Genomic DNA, 21,395 nt, shown 5'->3' with positions numbered 1-21,395 from the left:
ATTCGCAGGATGTTGAAGCACGACGAGGAGACGGCGTTGACTTGTCTGGTCATGGAGAGGGAGGAGTCCAGGATGAAGCCCAGGTTGCGTGCGTGGTCAGTTGGTTTGGGTGCGCTGCCCAGGGCGGGGGGCCACCAGGAGTCGTCCCAGGCGGAGGGTGAGGATCCCAGGATGAGGACTTCCGTCTTGTCCGAGTTCAGTTTCAGGCGGCTGTTCGACATCCATTTGGCTACGTCTGTCATCCCTTCGTGCAGGTTGGCTCTGGCGGTGGCGGGGTCGTTGGTGAGGGAGAGGATCAGCTGGGTGTTGTCTGCGTAGGAGATGATGTTCAGGTTGTGCTGGCGTGCGATGGCTGCGAGGGGGCTCATGTAGACGTTGAAGAGAGTTGGGCTGAGCGAGGAGCCTTGAGGAACGCCGCAGATGACTTCGGTGGCCTCCGATCTGAACGGGGGAGGCGGACTCTCTGTGTCCTTCCGGCGAGGAAGGAGGTGATCCACTCCAGTGCCTTCTCCTTGATTCCGACGTTGCTGAGGCGCTGTACTAGGGTGCAGTGGCAGACAGTGTCGAAGGCCGCGGAGAGGTCCAGGAGGATGAGGGCCGCTGTTTCTCTGTTGTCGAGCAGGGCTCGGATTTCATCTGTAGCTGCGATCAGGGCGGTCTCGGTGCTGTGGTTGGCCCGGAAGCCAGACTGCGAGAGGTCGAGGGAGCCGTTCGTCTCGAGGAAGGCGGCCAGTTGCTTGTTGACCGTCTTCTCGATTACATTGGCCGGAAACGGGAGCAGCGAGATGGGGCGGTAGTTCTTGAGGTCGGTAGGGTCTGCTGATGGTTTCTTGAGTAGAGCGCTGAGTTCGGCGTGCTTCCAGCTCTCCGGGAAGGTGGCGATGTCGAGGGAGGTGTTGATGATGTCCCGCAGGTGGGGTGCGATGACAGCGTCGGCCTTGTTGAAGACGTGGTGAGGGCAGGGGTCGGTCGGAGATCCGGAGTGGATGGAGTTCATCGTGCGGATGGTGTCTTCGGTGCTGATCGGGGTCCAGGCGCGGAGGGTGGTGGTGGGGGGCAGCGGTTCGGTCGTGGCGTGCGTTGGTTGAGTGCTGAAGCTGTTGTATATGTCCGCGATCTTGTTGTGGAAGTAGGAGGTGAGGGAGTTGCAGAGGTCTTGCGAAGGGGTGATGTCGTTGTTTCCGGCGTTGGGGTTGGAGAGCTCTTTCACGATGTTGAAGAGTTCCTTGCTGTTGTGTGCGTTGTTGTCCAGTCGTTCCTTGAATGCGGTTTTCTTGGTGGCGCGGATCAGCTGGTGGTGTTTTTGGGTGGCGAGCTTTAGGGCAGTCATGTTGTCCGGTGTTGGGTCTCTGCGCCAGGTTTTCTCGAGTGCTCTGCAGTTCTTCTTGGAGCTCTTGAGTTCGTCGTTAAACCATGGGGCTTTCTTGCTGCCGGGTCTGCTCGGCTGGGTCTTCAGAGGGGCGAGGTCGTCTGCGCAGTCGCTGATCCATTTCGTGAGGTTGGTGGCCGCTTGGCTGGGGTTCGTTGTGCTGGTGGGAGGGTTCTTGCTCAGGGAAGTAGTGAGCTGGTCTGCAGTGATCTTGTTCCAGCTTCTGCGGGGAGCCTGTTGCTGGTGATGGTGGAGCGTGGTCCTTCTGTAGCTGAAATGGACGCAGCTGTGGTCCGTCCATTGGAGTCCCGTGGCGTGGCTGAAGGCGATGTCCTTGCTGGAGGAGAAGATCGGGTCGAGTGTGTGTCCGGCGTAATGGGTGGGGGTGGTCACCAGTTGCTTGAGTCCGAGGTTGGCGAGGTTGTCCAGCAGGGTGGTGGTGTTGCGGTCGTTGTTGTTCTCCAGGTGGAAGTTGAGGTCTCCGAGGAGGATGTAGTCGGCTGAGGGGAGGGCGAGCGGGCTGACGAAGTCGGCGATGTCCTCGCTGAATTGTGTGCGTGGTCCCGGGGGTCTGTAGATGAGGGTGCCTCTGAGGGTGGTCTTGGGGTTGACGTGGATCTGGAAGTGCAGGTGTTCGGCGGGTGCGAGGGTGTCGTCGGTGTTGGTCGTGATGCAGATGGTGTTCCTGTGGATGATGGCGATGCCTCCTCCTGTCTGGTTGACGCGGTCCCTCCGGATGATCTTGTAGCCGTCCGGGATGGCGATGGCGATGTCAGGCGCTGAGGAGGCGTTCATCCAGGTTTCCGTGAGGAAGGCGATGTCTGGGTCTGTGGTGTCGAGCAGGTTCCAAAGCTCGACGGCGTGTCTGTGGACAGAGCGGGTGTTGAGCAGGATGCACTTCAGGTGGGTGCTGCTGGAGTTCGGCTTGGTGGGTGCTGGTGTGGCATGGGTCCGGTTGCAGGTGAACTTGCAGGAGTGGCAGCTGAAGGGTCCGTGGGTGCGTCTCGGTGTGGCTCGGTAGCATCCCGGGGTTCGGCCGGTGTTGAGAGCGTTGAGTTCGGTGGAGTCATAGGTTCGTCTGGTCGGCTTCCGGCGGTGGGGGCCAGGAGTCCTGGCGCTGGGCGCGGTCCAGGCACGGACGGGCGTAGACGGGCTTATCTTTGGCGCACCCAACTTGTTTTTTCTTTGAAAGGTAATGATACAGTTTCTTTGGACAAATTCCATTGCTGCATGCGAGAAACAGAAGGTTGGCTTAGGGAGAACTCACTGCAATTTAATGGGGACAAGACTGAAATACTTTGCTGTTCTGCAAAGAAAATCCCTTGTCCCTTGCCAGTAAACTTCTGGCCAAGTTCTGCCAATTACCCTCCAGTGCCTGTTAACACAGTTTGCAATTTAGGTGTATTGCTTGACAGTAATCTACAATTGGACTCGCAAGTAGATAAAACTGTGAGTACCTGTTTTTCTCTGTTTTGTGCACTTAGAAAAATTCTCCCTCTTTTACCGGCCGCAGTTAGGCCACAAGTGGCAAGGAGTATAATTCTGAGCAGACTAGATTACTGCAATGCCCTCCTTCTAGGAGCCCCAGCATCTCTCCTAAAAAAGCTGCAAAGGATACAGACTATCGCAGCTAAACTCGCACTAAACAGACAATGTAGAGCATCGTCCTCGATGGCCTTGAAAGATCTCCATTGGCTGCCCATTGCACAGCGAGTCCAATTTAAGGCAGCACATAAAATGGGGCCTAAGTCCCTACAGAGGAATTTTTTATGGTACTCCGCTGTCAGAGATCTACACTCCTCTACAGCCTGTCTGCTTTGTGTCCCACTTGTCAAAAAAGGACGACTGGGGGGCAGATCCTTTAGCCTTGCAGCCGCCCGACTTTGGAACACTATGCCATTAGAGCTTAGACAAAAGGATACACTGGCTTTTGGAAGGAACTGAAAACAAAACTTTTTCCCAGAGCTTAACGTCAGTTATATGTTATAGCCCAGTTACCTGCAGTGTCTTTTGGTAATCTCAGCGCCAGGATACTCGTTGGGTGGCAGCCGCGCTATATAAGAATTCCCTTACATTAAATTTCAAGGGACATTCTGACACACTGTGAGGTAATATTTTGTCCTGTTGGACTGTTGGTGCTGGGTAGGAAGGTGTATGTAGGACTGGCCCTGATGGAAGTCGAAAGAACAGCAAACACCATTACACACACAGCACAGCCACTTCATCGTGGGCTATGTCTATCTCACATGTGTACTAGGATTTTGGCAGATACTGTGGAATGCTGTCTGAACCTATCACTACTGCCACATTTGCCTATATGCAACAAAGACCAGCCAACATAGACAAATATCTTTCAAATACACCTACAAACATTGTTTAGACAACACTCTTCCTGGTAGCCTTGTGGGGCTAGGTGGGAGTAGGGGAGTAAGTTTCACAAATAGAGAACAAGTACTCAAACATCATAGTTCTTTGTCACAAAATTGGAGAAAGCTGAGTTTGTGAAATCATTTGACCATGGAGTCAATGTACAAAGTACATGATCTGTGTAGCCAAAAAAGTTAACAAGTCACACAATTTTGCTACTCACAGCCATTCACATGTGTAGAATGAGATGATAACAAGAAGCACCTCAGTCACTTAATTCCCTCAATTTTCAGGCTATGTTCTCAGAATGTGAGTGTGTAGGCAGCCACACTAATGTGATTGCTAAAGACATGCACTAAGACCAGTAGACCGGCACAAAAAAGTACCCACAGAGGGAGAGAAAGTGTATGTGTCTCACTGTGAAAGTAAAGATGTGGTTAACCTAAACACACCTGTGTCATTCACAGGGTGTCAGGAATCATCAATGTATTTCGACATGTAATGTAAACTAAACTTAACAGGACGTTGATGCACATACCTGCACATGTACATCAATCCCCCCTATTGTCCTAAAAACATAATCATCCCAATAATAGGCCTGCATCATGGATGAATGAGTCCAATCTTTCTACAGTAACTCATTATGAACTTCTGTTGCCTATGTAATATGTACGATTTGAGGGGCAGTGGACTTTCATAGCAGTCATTGTGTTATGTTTGTACCTACAGGGGCAGCTGAGGACATGAATGGAACCATCCAGGACAGTCAGGCCCAGACTCTGGTTGACCAGGAGCCCTCTGGCATTGATGACTCTCATCATTCTTCAGACGACGATGACAGACCTGGCTCTTCAGGCATGGGTCACCCACACAGCACCAGTGGCGGTAACATCCGGATCCTCTGTGACCACTCCCCCTAAGCTACCAACACCCAGCTGATCCCTATCTACATGGACACAGCACCCCAGGACAACATCAACAGCACAGCAACACATGGCACCCTTGAGTTGCCCAACAACACCACCAATACCAACAAGGAAGGAGGCTCTGTCTACTGTACCTGGAATAGCTGATCCTGCTTGGGTGTGTAGGGGTGGTGGGAAGGGTCATGGGGACCAGCACCATCATGCAGCCAATAGGTCATAGGGACCCTCAGGCCATGCAACAGCAGCAGGCAAAGCAAAACCAAAAAATTGACAATTTTATAGACAAAATGGATTAACATACTGCGGTGTCCAGGGACATTGTCACCTGCCTCTGCCAGATTGCCAACAACATCTCCATACCTCCCTGTGTGCCTACCACATCCAGTGCAACAACATCTGCACCAGCCACAGGGGGGGGTGTGGACTCTGGCGGAGAGCACCCGCACCGTAGCTGCCTGCACCTTAGGGTCCCCCGGATGAACATGGAGTTGGTCATCCAAAGAAGAAACAGTGAGAGACAGAAGGCTATGCATCATCCCCAGGAAGTAACTTCCTGCTCCTGATATCCTCCATTGTGTGCTAAGCATTTACTTTGATGACTGTCACAGAACTCTCCCACATTGGATGGAGGGTCTAAGGTGAAATATGGACTCAAATAACTGTGGATCTACTTTGGAATACCTCATCTACAAACACTACCAAGTCCTATCTGCACTTATCACTGGGCATATTATCAAGAACGGAGTTAAAATTATCGCCGATTTAGCGGCAGGAAACTGCAGCTAAAGAGGCAATAATGGGCTTGATAATATGCCCTTAAGAATTCCAATAGAAGACTAAGCATGGGCGGATTTTGCGGATTGGCAATCCGCGAACTTGCGTATTTACGGATTCGCAATCCGCGAAGATCCGCGAACTCTAGCGGACTTGCGGATTTTTCCGTTTTTTGTGTTGGCGCGTGTTCGCGCCGATTTTGGGACAAGTTCGCAATTGCGAACTTACTTTTCGGCTTGCAACGGCCGCGACTATGTTGTTTCTACGTCTGGTTTATCATCACAGGTTCACAGCACCCTCTGTTTCACCACTGCCACCCTCTGGGACACCCATGCCACCCTCTAGTACATCCTCACAGGCACCTATTAGGTTTATTTATTACTGTAGATTATGGTGGTTGAAAAAAGCTAGCACACCTGCCCTTCTTCAACTGCCATCAATTAATTTGTGTTTCATTAATGTGTCAGTAATTTTGAAAGTTCCAGTCTGGCTGGCACCTGCTTCCTTCCTTATCTGTAATTTGCTATTTGTTGCAGTGATTTTTTTTTTTTACAGGACCTTTATGGTGCTATTCTATGAGCCTGCTGTTTGGGTCATAGCAGGGTCATAGAATTGTTGCAAACTCTGGAGGGGCCCATCAGGAAGCACTACCTTGAATGTTACTAATGTTAAGTTTGAACTTTTGCACCTGCTCATTGCTTTCATTTTAGCTAAAATCGTTTTTTTTGCAATTTCGCGCGTTATTTGGGGCGCGAATCCGTGCGAGATCGATTTCGGAAGCCGCGAATACGTGCGAATACAAAATTGTTTTTGTTGCGACGTGTATGTTCGCGTGATCTTGCGCGTGTTCGCGAGGCGCTTCTAGCTATTCGTTTGCCAAGTTACCCTATCGGTCGTACACGGGCGCGGCCATCTTGTTGGCGTGACGTAATTCCGTTTCCGCCCGCTATGTGTAATCTCGCAAAGTGTGCTGCTCGCGAGTACAAGTTCGCGCGTACTCGCAAGGAAAATCTCGCGCGAACTTACCCACGCGGTCGTGAACGGGCGCGGCCATCTTGTTTCTCATTCATTGCTATGGTTCTGGGCATGCTTTCTCTATCCTCTCTCAATCTCTGCCATCCTTTGCTTGTTTGAAGTTTTTTTGATCTAATTTTACTTATTATCTAACCCTCTATTTTTCTAGCTCTATATTTTTGTGTTTTCTGCAGCTTTTAGTTACTTTTAAACTACTTTTTTAAACTCTTTTATTTTCTTCTTCACTATTCTATTTCTTCTTTATCATTTAAGTTTATTTCTGCCCAGACCATGGTAAAGGGAGCCGGGAAGCACCCTGAGAAGGGGAAGGGTCCCGCACCCCGTGCCCGGCTCCCGTGCGGGCGTTTAAGGGGGGAGCAAGTGGTCCCGAGGGAGATCTTTAGCGCGGAGGAAGTGGCGGCACTGATCTTCCATGTCCAGCGCCGCCTCCCCAAGACGATCCTGGGAGGCGGCAAGATCGCGACCGGCTATGGCATCCGGGAGCGCCGCCAGCGGTGGGAGAAGGTGTGCCGGGCCATGTACAAGATCTCTGGGGTCCGGCGCACGTATAACCAGGCCACCCACCGCTGGACCGATGTCATGGACCGGGAGCGGGACTTGCTGGACGCGCTCGGCGTAGAGGTCCCCGGGCTTGGTGAGTAGTAGTAGTAGTACATTTACTACTCTGTTTTATCCGGCTCTGTTATTTGCAAATCTTTGTTCTTTACCAAGAGCAATAATGCTGCCGATTACATTGAGGTAAATTATATTTCAAAATCTTCTATGCATTTCATTTTCAGGTGCACTGCTCTCCTTCTCAGTAGCCTTGCTTGCTACTATGCTTCTTTGTTTTGTATGTTGTGTTCAGAAGCATTTCATTGGCCTGAGAAATTATGTATCAGTGTACTGTAAAGAAAAGAACTGCGTAATGCTAGACAGTAAGGGTCATATTTTCAATTACCGGCGCATCCCTGCAAAGTAGCAGGGATGCGGCAGTAATTGTGTGCCATGCCACCACCACCCATTGGCCCAAAACGTCACAGAAGCCTTACGCATCTGTGCCGTAAAGGCAGCGCATTGCTGGAGTTGCGTGCCAACGATGGCGCAGCTCCAGCAATGCTCTGGGGTACCCTATCTCCCCAATGCTGCATCAAGCCGTACGTCGGCTTCAAGCGCGCAGGGTTTGAGTCATGCATCATTGTCATAAAAATGACTGATTGACATCTTGTAGATTTCCCTCAGCCACTTTTAGGATTCGTTCCTGCGCAGGTACGCCCTCCCTTGCGCCGGAACGCCCCCTGATGGCGCAGGGCTTTACAACGTGATGCATCGCCCATATGCCCATATGTGTTTTTTTTTTAATATATACGCCGCACCAACACCATGGCGAGTCTTTTGTTCTGCCGCTGCGTCAGAAAAGGCACGCAACAATGGAGGAAAATCAGCCGCAACTTCCGCAAGGGACTTATAAATCAGCCCCAACAGACTGAAGTCCAGTGTCCTTCCTTTAGACAGTCACATGGCTATCAGAAGAAATAGTGGCGGTGGTGGCGGGTGGATTGATAGTTTGAGTATTCACTGATCTGCAAGCAGGATGGACTTTGTCTGTCACGTGTTGTGCACTACTGCCTGCAGTGCCAGGCCTAGGCAAACCTCTTTAGTAGTCTGTTTATTGAGTTACATAGGAACTTTCTAAGTCAACGTTCCGCAAATCAGGCAATACGAATAACGTAGTATACCACATGAGATAGATCCCGTGGAATAGTTGTCTATCTATTTGCTATTTTTCCAAAATATGTTGTTATTGTTCTTTTGAAATGTTTGATTTGGTTGAAAAATCTCATCCATGTTTTATGGTTTTTCTTTCTTTCATGTTGTACATCAGCTCCCCCCAAGGGCAAGAGGACACAGGAGGAGGGTGCTGAGGATGCAGGCCAGGATCGGGCAGGCGAGGGCTCCTTTGCTGGCCCCAGTAAGTTTACATTTTACTAAACAGTACCTATTTTTTCCTAGCGTTCCTCATTCGATTTTTTCTAAATCGTCTTTGATCTTCTTGTAGACTGAATATAAATTCTTATCCTGCCTCGAATATGATGACTCCCTGTGGTATTACTAGACTATTTTTATTAGTCTGTCTGTGTAGCTAACTAAGATTGGACATTTGGCAATTCCATTGGACTCCCATTATATTCAGCAATACCTCTATGCACTGTCTCCTTACTGACTAGATAGTGTGGCAGAGTCATTCAGCTCCCGAAGTCACCGATTATAGATCCCCAATGATCTCTAGATTATCGTACGCAGGACAAGAGAGTAGTACGGAGTCACAGCACAGTCAAGAAGTGTCAGAGGCACTCATGCTTGCAAAAATTCCAAAACCTTTAGCTCATCCACTCTAGTCTAGAGGAACAAAAACCACAGAGTCTATTTAAGTGTAAAAGCTTTATTAAAAGTAAACACATTTATTGAAATCTACTTTGTCATAAAACTATTTAACTGTAAACGGAAAAGTGGTTAGTGCTGACGATTAATTGGACACATTTCTTGTGGTCGAGCCGAACTCTCACCTACTTTGAACTTGATCCTGGTCGTGTTCTTAGGACTCAGGAGTCAAGCTTCTGTCTGTTAGGAGAAAAAGTGGTGCGTGTTAAAAATCAAAAGCAAGCATTCATCAGTTGTGCATAAAAGTGCAGCAAGACAACAGCCTTCCCTGGAAAATGGGACATTTTTACTATGGAGTAGACAGTCACAAATTATTACATTGTATTCTGTTTTTTTAACATTTCTCCTAGACCAAATATTATATAGTAGTGAGTGGTGTATTCTAACTTTCTTAAATGTACTTTGTAGGTGTAACATCTGGTGACGGGGCCAGCGCGGAGGTGGCTGATGTGTTGGACTTGGACTCGGAGGCCTCTGGGGAGGATGCGGCGGTAGAAGAGCTGGTGGCCGTTCCTGTGGGGGATCAAACGGTGGTGGCGGAAACAGGTAAGCTATATATTCCTTACTTATTGAGATTGAAGACTGCATAGTGTGCTTTCTGCACGGGTGTATTACAATTACAAATCAACCAGGTAGTAGCCTCCTCGAAATGTACTTCGACTTAGCTGTGAAGTTTTTGGTGAGAAGAATCCCAATAAGTTCTTAGACGAACGTGATGGATGGGATGAACGAAAAGCGAAAGAAGGGTGTAAGTAAGTGGGACGCGAACTTGTATGATGGCTGGCAAAGAAGAACGATATGTGTTTGCTTGGACCCAGAGGTGGCTGGGAAGGAAAGAATATGGTATGGTGCATGGCTGGGTCAATGATGAAGCAAGGATGGGTGGAAGGACAGCAGCCTGGGTGGGTGAAACAGAAACTGTATGTGTGCGTATACTTTGAATGAATGGATGCCTGGAGCATGGTATTCTCTGACTCTTACATAGCAAATGTGTATCTAGAGAGAGTAGATGGTCGCCAGGTGAAGTAAGTGTTACCTTGAAGAGCATGTACCACCGCACCCGCACGTCCGTCCCAGTGCAGGGAAGGCAAGGAAAAGAAATTGTAAATGTGTCCAATACTTCCATGAATAGTAGCAGTACTTTGTATTGCGTTTGCATTCACAGCATATATCTGGTTATTACGGTGGACACTCCGTACCTCTCTTAATAACTTTAGTTTACTTGTAGTACGTCATTCATGTGTGGGTGTATCACTGTGTTCACTCAATATTAAGCAAAGCACCTAAAGTCATCTCATCTGTCATTAAATACGTCCCATGTGAAGTGATAGATAATCAAATTAGTTAGCTTCTTCAGTTTCCTTTTCTAGTACTCATTTGCACTGTAGGGTGAAAGGTAAATTAATTAAGCAGTAGCCCTTGTAACAGAGTATTCTCAGTGCCACCCGTAATAGAAAAGTAATAGCTTCACCACCTGCATGTACTGGACCGGTACAGTAACGCAAGTCTGTCTCCATCATCATGGTGTGCAACTTTTTTTCTCGGGTGCAACTTCACTGTGCTGTGTCCATGTCATTCTGCCGGCTTGCATAAGATAACGTACCCATTTCCCTAAACAAGAGAGAAGAAGAAGAATAAGACTGGTGTACTGTCATAGTCGACTGTAATGGAAGTCCATAGTGGTCGTAGAATTAGTTCATTAAACTACCACTACTGTTAGAGCAAGGATGCAGAAGTGGGAGGGTTACATAGATACTGTCCTCAATAGTTATGTACTGTGCTTTCAATTTGCTACTTGTACTCTGTGACCCAACTTTCGGCTCAATCACTTTGTGTTATTAATAAGGAGCATTGGTTACAGACTATGTCTTTCTTTCTTCATATAGTTGCTCCTTCTTCCAAATCAACAACAAGGAGGGAGCAGGCTAGATTGGCCCGGCAACGGAGGCTGGAGGCCACAGTCGCCGAGTATCGGCGGCTGGTGGCCCTGGAGGAGGAGGAGGACACGCAGTCGAGCGGGGCAACATCTTCGACTGCATCCTCCTCCGTGACTAAACCAGCGGGACCGAGCCGGGCTAAGAAAGCCGACCGCCACCGCCAAGCACCGGAAACACCAGCTGCCCCCCACAGGAGCTGCAAGGAACGCCAACACCGCCTCCGAGTCCGCATGTCCAACCTGGAGCAGGAGGTCCTGAGGTATAAGACCTTGGTTAAGGGCCTCCGCTCCGAGCTTGCCACCCTCCGCAAGGAGTATGATGCCCATGCCGCATCATGCACCAGCACCAGCACCCTCCAGTAGTGGAGTGTCCCTTGCCCTTTTTTTATAGACTTTTGGGGGGTGGGATTTGGGAGTTGGGATCGTTTTGGGACGTTTCAGAGACAATCGTTGGGGTTAGGGTGGGTGAGGGAGATTATTTTGTTAGGGATAAATAAATATATTTTTCAACTACTTTATCTGACCATACCTGTTTTTTACTGCTTTTCAGTCTGGTGGGTGGGGGGCGGGGGTGTAACAGTAACTTTGTTTTCCTGAACAGTCGTAGGACTTTAGTAGTACAACCGTCAAACTCTTGTCTACTCCGAAATAATACTCCATTATACTACCTCCCACCAAACGCTTATCTTACCTGTAATTTGTGTTAGAAATTAGGGCTAGGCCCAGGGCTGGCTCCAGGTGAAATGGGGATTAACGTTGTCATTCCTGGGCGGGTGACATTTCCTCATTGCGGTGTTACTAGTGGTGTGACACAGTGGCAGTTGCATGCCTATGGAAAAAAAGAAAACGAAACCTTGTTTGTACTCCTTACTGTAGCATTACAACGGTTACGGTACGATCGAGAAAATAGCAGGTGACAGTACACTAGAACAGTGCCATAATGTAGCCTAACAAATGGTAAAGTATTGCAAGTATAACTAGTACTTGCGTTGAATTTATTTGACATTGGCTACTACTACTAGAAGATATAGTACTGAAGCTGAGTAAGTCTAGAAGATATCCTCGTATTCCTTCACCAGCCTGTTGCTGCTATCACCTTATCCTCCCCAGCAAGTGTGTGGAATTATTGATGTCATTTTAGTCAGACATCAAGCAAAACAACACAGCCCGGGGGAAGAGGGTTAGGGTTTGTAAAATGGATGGGAATGGGGGTTTCTTTTTGGGTAGGTTTTGTTGAGAGAAGAAAAAAAAAGCAGAGCATGGACAAACAATAATTGAAGATACAGAGTTTACAGACAATCTTTGGTTACAAAGTAAAGGTAAGCACATGCAGTCACACTCATAGAATAAAAGACAACAATGGATACTGTATCTGTATTGCGTATGTTGTTGGAGTTGTCCTGTTGAAATTGGTAAGTAAGTTGCATGCAGCAAACAATTCCTCTTATTGGCGGCACTCCTCCATTCCAGCTGACGCTTCGTCCATCAATGTGGTGGTGACCACTGACAGAAGAGACACCCTGTCCACTGCCTGCCTGGCGGATGTTGACTGAAACCCGGCCTGTAATTATTGAACGGAAAACAGGAAGTGCTATTACAATACCACTGATAAATAAATAAAAGGTATGTACGCTGTGTGGTTCAAAAAGTCACACTTTGATGATGCCTAGCAGAAAAATGGTTACAAAACGTACTTTGAAAGTAACAGTAGACCCAAATACAGACCGTGGATTGTATTCAAACCACTTGCCTGCAAGCAAAAGTATCCATAGCCAGCATCGCTCCAACAGTGCTCTACAACAACAGAACCGCGTTGCAATAGAACCCCCCTAAACACATGCAATCCTGCTGCTAGGGCTAACCCTAACGAACCCTAACTTACAAAGTGCCAAAACTGGTGTTTCCTTATGGATTTTGTCCAACTAACTTCTAGCCGGTATTAGACCTTCCCAGGAATGCCCCAGGCAAGACCCGCCAACCCACCCGCAAAAAAACACCCGACACAACACCACCAAACAGCGAAAAAGCTAAATCTCATACTTACAATGTCTCTCGGCCTTCGGTCCAAACGCGGCGCTGTGCAGCTAGGTCGTCATCATCATCAATCATCATAACTCCTGTTTTCCACCACGGATTTCCTGAAAAGCAAATGCAATCAAGATTAGACTGTCGCAGCAGTGCTTCGACAGAGACCCCGGCCGCAACCCACCCACGAACAGCAGGAAGCCCCCCAAAATGCTACATTGAGCAAGATGTCTGAAGAAATGGCAAAAAAAAGGCTGTTCCTTATGGATTTTGTCCAAAACACTTGTATCCGGTATTAGACCTTCCCAGGAAAGCCCCAGGCAAGACCCGCCGGCGCCAACCCACCCGCAAAAAAACACGCGACACAACACCACCAAACAGCGAAAAAGCTAAATCTCATACTTACAATGTCTCTCGGCCTTCGGTCCAAACGCGGCGCTGTGCAGCTAGGTCGTCATCATCATCAATCATCATAACTCCTGTTTTCCACCACGGATTTCCTGAAAAGCAAATGCAATCAAGATTAGACTGTCGCAGCAGTGCTTCGACAGAGACCCCGGCCGCAACCCACCCACGAACAGCAGGAAGCCCCCCAAAATGCTACATTGAGCAAGATGTCTGAAGAAATGGCAAAAAAAAGGCTGTTCCTTATGGATTTTGTCCAAAACACTTGTATCCGGTATTAGACCTTCCCAGGAATGCCCCAGGCAAGACCCGCCGGCGCCAACCCACCCGCAAAAAAACACCCGACAACACCCCCAAACAGCGAAAAAGCTAAATCTCATACTTACAATATCTCTCGGCCTTCGGTCCAAAGTAACGCGCTGTGCAGCTAGGTCATCATCAATCATCATAACTCCTGTTTTCCACCACGGATTTCCTGAAAAGCAAATGCAATCAAGATTAGACTGTCGCAGCAGTGCTTCGACAGACACCAAAAATTACACACAAACCCCCGGAACCCCGCCAAAGAGCACCTCAAAGGCAAGCAAGTCAGCAAAAACGGCAAGAAATTTTCACCTCATATTTGGTCCAAAACACTTTTGTCCATTATTAGAGCTTCACAGCAATGGGCCCAAAACCGTCAACTCACCCGCAAAGAAGTACAACACCCCCACAAGTGCTGAGTCTTTCTTCATTGTGCGTAATCCAGCACTCTGCTTGGAGGGAAATCGCAGTCTGGAGGAGGAGGATAGAGGAGCATGTTCTTCAGAACTTGTGAACCTGAGGAATGTAGACTGCGGCACCTTCAAATCAATAAGCAAACAAGTGAAGACAGTACTGATGATGGTCTTCTTTTTGGGATTAGGTGATTAAAGTTTGAATTAAATTAACTGTGCAAAACAAAGAAAGAGAGACACAAAGCACACAGGAATAAAAGTGAATAAGGACGAAAAAGAAAGTTCTTGATTGATTGTCTCATTTTCAGGGCTCGGTGTCAGGGAATAAGAACAAGATTTCGTCATCATACTCTGCGAATTCAGGCTGGATGAGGTCAGTGGCACCGAACAGAGAAAAAATCCCCTCATCTACGTTGCTGTCCTCATCGTCTTCATGTGGCGTGCTTTCTCGCACTTTGTAATCTGGTGGTATGAGGTGCTGATTCATCTTGATCATTGTCAGCCGCTCCACATTTTTGGGCGATAGGCGGCTCCGTTTGGCAGTTACAATGCCACCAGCAGCACTGAAAACACGTTCAGAAGACACACTTGCGAGTGGGCAAGACAAATAGTTTATAGCCAGGTTGTAGAGCTGTGGCCACAATTGTTTTTTGCCATGCCAATACTGCAATGGCTCCTCATTAAGAAAGACCACTGTTGAGTCATTCAGATAGTCCTGCACCATCGACTCAAGGTCATCAACTGTTCCTCCACTTTGCTTACTTTTTGCTGTGCCTGTGACATTTTTTAGAGAACCATACCCCATCAAACTTAGCCAATCCTCCTCCCCAGCCACTGTTAGTGTTGTCATTGTGTGTGGTGCAGATGATCCAGTTGCCGGTGTCTTTAACGGCTGAGAGGTCACTTGTGCCCCAGCCACAGGTGCAGAAGTGGATTCTTGTGACTGCGGATGGCCTGCTGATGCTGATGCTGATGTACTGGCTTCTCCTTCAATAACCTGCCGTTCTTTTTCAAACCTCTTGGCTGACCAGGCTAACCAATGTTTGTACTTTTGAACATCTGCATCAGCGAAAGGAAAGAATGCGTTGTCTGCCAGCGCCTTTTTGTAGCGTGGATCCAGAATAGTAGCACAAATGTAATGCTGATCTGAGTTGATGTTTTTAAGACGTTCATCACCACGTAGGCGATGTAATAATTTCTCAGACAAAATGAAATGGTTTTTTTTTTTTTCATCTTTTTCAAACTCAGAAGAAACCGCCATCAGTTGGTGCTCCAGTATGCACAACAATGGGATAGCTTTTCCCAAATTACAGTCCTCCTGGCTGACTGCACGCGTGAAGAACTCAAAAGGACGAAGCATGTCTGTCAGGCTTTTAACTATGGCCCATTGCGCCTTACTCATCCGCAGGTCCTCCTTCTGAGATGTAGCCTCTGTCAAGAAATAGTGATCGAGTACCGTATACTGCTCATGCAGACGCTCAAGCATGTAGAAGGTTGAGTTCCAACGTGTTGCCACCTCCTGGATGAGTGCTTTCACTGGCATTCCACGTTGAAGTAGCAGTCTCCGCAGATGCTTCCGGGCCTTAAAAGAATGGCTGAAATGGTTGCACATTTTGCGGCAGGTGGCCATTACCTCGAACGCTGGACTCTCTTTATCACTCAAGAATTTTTGAACTACCAGGTTGATACAGTGCGCCAAACACGGCACTCTAACATGGTGACCCTGTGACATGGCCTTAACTACATTGGCGCCATTATCCGTGGAAACATAACCAATCTTGCGTTTTAGGGGGGATAGCATTGACAACACCTTTTTGTCAAACTCTTCCAAAAGGTTTTCTGCTGTGTGACTTTTCTCCAAGGCAAACATGGCTAGTGTTGCATGTTTCCGAGCAGCTTTGAAAACTTGGTCCGGGTCAACACCTGCGTTTAGCTTTGCTATAACACCTGAAAAAGAGACCCAGTGTGCAGTGATGCACATGTAATCATCGCCTGGGCCACTGGTCCACATGTCTGTTGTCAGATGTATTGTGTGAACAGCACTCTTCTGCAAAGCTGCCCCAATCGCCTGCAGCACATCTTCATGTAGTGCTGGAACCGCAACTCTGGCAAAATAGAACCGGCTCGGAACCTTCCATTTAGGGCAGAGCGTTGCAACTAATTCAAGAAAACCTACCGCTTCTACAAAAGAAAAAGGTAGAAGGTCCACAGCTAGCATTTTAGCCAGCTTAGTGTTATACAGACGCGTCAGTGGGTGGTTGCGTTCATATGGCACGTCTGAAGTAAGCATTGTTCTAATGTTGCCCTGGACCAAGCATTTACGGGCTGATAATGACTTCGTTGACCCAATTTTGCTCGCTGGTGAACTTTTGTGCGTTGGTGTCTCACTCGCTCCAACACTCTTAGTGTGCCTCACATTGGGTGTGCTGCTGACAGGGGTACTGGGTGTAAGGGAAGTGTTTGACACGTCTTCTTCCTGCTCGTCATCATCAGATGAAACATCAACGTTTCCTTGAATTTGGCCTTTCTTGATCGCATCTAGGTGCGCAAACCATTTGACAGTGTGCTGTCTCCTAAGATGACCTCTCTGGCCTCCGGTACCATAGTTGGTACCTGGCTTACCACGACTAACTGCTTGCTTACAAATGGTACAAATGGCAAACTTTGGATTTTTTGGACAAACAGTAAAGAAGTCCCAAACGGGGGACTTGAAGTGTCTGTGGGACATGGAGGAGGCGGCGATACTGGTGGTGGTGGTCATGAAGCTAATGCCAGATGAAGTGGAGGATCTGGATTGCCCAACTTTTGTACGTTTTGCACTTTCACCGCCACTAATTAAGGTCGAGGTTGACGGAGGTCTCTTCTTGCCAGAAAGAAATATGGAAGCGGGACGAGTTGGTGTACTACTTAACTCCAATGATTGTGGTGTTTCCACTGCCTCCTCATCGACAACATCATCATCATCATCACGCTCAGCAGCTCTTCGGGCTAGGGTCAAAATGTCTGTTTGCTGCATGCCCGCTGGGGCTGCAGTGACCTTTATGATGACTGGGTCGTCGTTGGCAGAGTCTTCATCAGCAGCAGTATCCGCCACTTCTTGTTGAGCCTCATCACACTCCATAAGTCTGAGACTTTGGACGAGCTTCCTTTTACGCTTAAGTACCTTTGTTGGATCATGGTGTGCCTCACTCTCAGACGGCTGTGGTGCTGGTTCCCAAGTTTGATCCGTATCATCAGAAGGAGGTGTGCTTGAAGAGGATGTAGACACCACCCTTGATCTCTTCCTTGCTAGGGTTGTGGAAGACAATGAAGGATCATCAGGAGGAGTGGCTTCCTCAAATGATACCTCGCCTTGATTGTCGATTTCCTGATGTGCCCCTACTTCGGGAGGAACAACTATTGTGGGCACTTGTTGTGACCCTCCATGCACCTCTGCATGCGCATCTCCTTGCGCTGCCTCTCCTTCCACATGTACTTGGGCTTGTACTTGCACATGTGATTGTTGTTGCCGCTGTGGTTGTTCAACACTCGTCAGATGAGCTACAACAACCTGTGTTGATTGAGGGACATTGCTGCTGCTTTCTTGCGATGAGCCAACATCACTGGTCGATGGTGATTGAAGAAGTATACTGGCTGCCTCTGCAGCACTCAAGGGCTTGGACTTAAGTTGGCGTGATGGTGGTGGTGGCGGCACTGAGCCCAATGGAGCGGGGGTGCTGCTGCCAGCTTGGTCCCCAGCAGATCCCGCTGCAGCTGCTGCAGGCATACTTTTTTTTTTACTCACAAAAAAAGGGGCGGGCAGCACACCAGTGTCCTTGGTAACTTGCTTCTTCTGCTCCTTACTGGCACCTTTCTTGCTAGAGGAGCTACGGGTTACTTTTTTTGGGGCCATCTTCTTCAGAGCAGGTCAGCAGGCAGCAGTTGCACGAGTTGCAGAGGGTTCTGTGTCCAGACGTGACGTCGCGTGACGTTATGCTGCACACACCGCTGCAGGACTTCTTCCTGGCACTGGTGGTTCTATTGAGTCTTCTTGTGCACCTAAAAGCAATGGAAGACAGAGGAACATCAGTTCAGTTATACACCCCAAAAAATCGACAAAACACAGAAAAATGAGCACAATCCCATGCCATCCATGATGTTTACATTGAAGACACCCCACAGAAAGACTAGGGACATGCAAGTATGCAACACTCACTACCCCTGGGCATAAGGGATGAAAAGTAGGCAAAATAAGTGCAGGCCTCAGACACTGCCTCTCCTCAAAATGGCCCCCTTACACCCCAAGCACATGTTGCTGCCTGTACCAGCCAGCACTCAAGATGGCCACCACCACCACCCACATGGCCAGTCCACATCAACAGTACACCCCCAAAAAACAGAAAAACAGCCAGAAATCACCACAATCCAATGCCATCCATGATGTTTACATCAAAAAGAGTGAGACAACACCACAGGCACACTCAGTCCATGCACCACCACCACCCCTGGGCAAGCAAAAGGCCACACCAGCAGCCCCCCAAAAACGACAAAAAACAATAAAATAAGCACAATCCCAGCCCATCCATGGCCTCAATTATGTTTAAATTCAAGAAGACACCCCACAGAAAGACTAGGCCCATGCAACACTCACCACCCCTGGGCAAAGGGCCACACCAGCAGGCCCAAAAAAACGACAAAAAACAATAAAATCTGCACAATCCCAGCCCATCCATGGCCTCAATGGTGTTTAAATTCAAGAAGACACCCCTCAGAAACACTAGGCCCATGCAACACTCACTACCCCTGGGCATAAGGGATGAAAAGTAGGCAAAATAAGTGCAGGCCTCAGACACTGCCTCTCCTCAAAATGGCCCCCTTACACCCCAAGCACATGTTGCTGCCTGTACCAGCCAGCACTCAAGATGGCCACCACCACCACCCACATGGCCAGTCCACATCAACAGTACACCCCCAAAAAACAGAAAAACAGCCAGAAATCACCACAATCCAATGCCATCCATGATGTTTACATCAAAAAGAGTGAGACAACACCACAGGCACACTCAGTCCATGCACCACCACCACCCCTGGGCAAGCAAAAGGCCACACCAGCAGCCCCCCAAAAACGACAAAAAACAATAAAATAAGCACAATCCCAGCCCATCCATGGCCTCAATTATGTTTAAATTCAAGAAGACACCCCACAGAAAGACTAGGCCCATGCAACACTCACCACCCCTGGGCAAAGGGCCACACCAGCAGGCCCAAAAAAACGACAAAAAACAATAAAATCTGCACAATCCCAGCCCATCCATGGCCTCAATGGTGTTTAAATTCAAGAAGACACCCCACAGAAAGACTAGGCCCATGCAACACTCACCACCCCTGGGCAAAGGGCCACACCAGCAGGCCCAAAAAAACGACAAAAAACAATAAAATCTGCACAATCCCAGCCCATCCATGGCCTCAATGGTGTTTAAATTCAAGAAGACACCCCTCAGAAACACTAGGCACATGCAACACTCACTACCCCTGGGCATAAGGGATGAAAAGTAGGCAAAATAAGTGCAGGCCTCAGACACTGCCTCTCCTCAAAATGGCCCCCTTACACCCCAAGCACATGTTGCCTGTACCAGCCAGCACTCAAGATGGCCACCACCACCACCCACATGGCCAGTCCACATCAACAGTACACCCCCAAAAAACAGAAAAACAGCCAGAAATCACCACAATCCAATGCCATCCATGATGTTTACATCAAAGAGAGTGAGACAACACCACAGGCACACTCAGTCCATGCACCACCACCACCCCTGGGCAAGCAAAAGGCCACACCAGCAGCCCCCCAAAAACGACAAAAAACAATAAAATAAGCACAATCCCAGCCCATCCATGGCCTCAATTATGTTTAAATTCAAGAAGACACCCCACAGAAACACTAGGCCCATGCAACACTCACTACCCCTGGGCATAAGGGATGAAAAGTAGGCAAAATAAGTGCAGGCCTCAGACACTGCCTCTCCTCAAAATGGCCCCCTTACACCCCAAGCACATGTTGCCTGTACCAGCCAGCACTCAAGATGGCCACCACCACCACCCACATGGCCAGTCCACATCAACAGTACACCCCCAAAAAACAGAAAAACAGCCAGAAATCACCACAATCCAATGCCATCCATGATGTTTACATCAAAGAGAGTGAGACAACACCACAGGCACACTCAGTCCATGCACCACCACCACCCCTGGGCAAGCAAAAGGCCACACCAGCAGCCCCCCAAAAACGACAAAAAACAATAAAATAAGCACAATCCCAGCCCATCCATGGCCTCAATTATGTTTAAATTCAAGAAGACACCCCACAGAAACACTAGGCCCATGCAACACTCACTACCCCTGGGCATAAGGGATGAAAAGTAGGCAAAATAAGTGCAGGCCTCAGACACTGCCTCTCCTCAAAATGGCCCCCTTACACCCCAAGCACATGTTGCCTGTACCAGCCAGCACTCAAGATGGCCACCACCACCACCCACATGGCCAGACCACATCAACAGTACACCCCCAAAAAACAGAAAAACAGCCAGAAATCACCACAATCCAATGCCATCCATGATGTTTACATCAAAGAGAGTGAGACAACACCACAGGCACACTCAGTCCATGCACCACCACCACCCCTGGGCAAGCAAAAGGCCACACCAGCAGCCCCCCAAAAACGACAAAAAACAATAAAATAAGCACAATCCCAGCCCATCCATGGCCTCAATTATGTTTAAATTCAAGAAGACACCCCACAGAAAGACTAGGCCCATGCAACACTCACCACCCCTGGGCAAAGGGCCACACCAGCAGGCCCAAAAAAACGACAAAAAACAATAAAATCTGCACAATCCCAGCCCATCCATGGCCTCAATGGTGTTTAAATTCAACAAAACAGTTGTATCATGCACCCATAACCAACCCTGGTCCTACTGGATACTGTGGCTACCCACAATATAATTTATTTAATTTTCTGAAAAAGTTCCAAAATTGTACTTGCAGCAACTGTAATGCCCCAAACAAACTTACTTGTGAAAGTTGATTTCTAATCCAAAAGTGATCCAAAGACAGTCAAAAAGGCCTCAAATCCAAATATCCAGCAGCACCCACAAAAAGTAATCCTTCCAGCTCCAGATCCAAATGAAAGTGACCAGGAGATGGACAAAGCACTGGGAGGAGCCTGCTGGACAGGAACAGGAAGTTGGAGACTGTGGGGCACTTCCTTCCTCCCCCCCCCCCCAAAATGGACTCCTTGCAAAAAAAAAGGCCATGCAAATGTCAACCTGAGGAGTGATTCTGATAAAAATCATAATTTTCTGAAGGTTTATCCTGTTTGCTGGTGATTTTCTTGTGCGAAATTGCAAAATCTCTATTTCGCAAGTGCGAGATTGTTCCTTTCCGCC

This window comes from Lissotriton helveticus, chromosome 6 (assembly GCF_964261635.1).
Source record: "Lissotriton helveticus chromosome 6, aLisHel1.1, whole genome shotgun sequence".
NCBI lineage: Eukaryota > Metazoa > Chordata > Amphibia > Caudata > Salamandridae > Lissotriton > Lissotriton helveticus.
Note: the sequence above shows the minus strand (reverse complement) of the source record.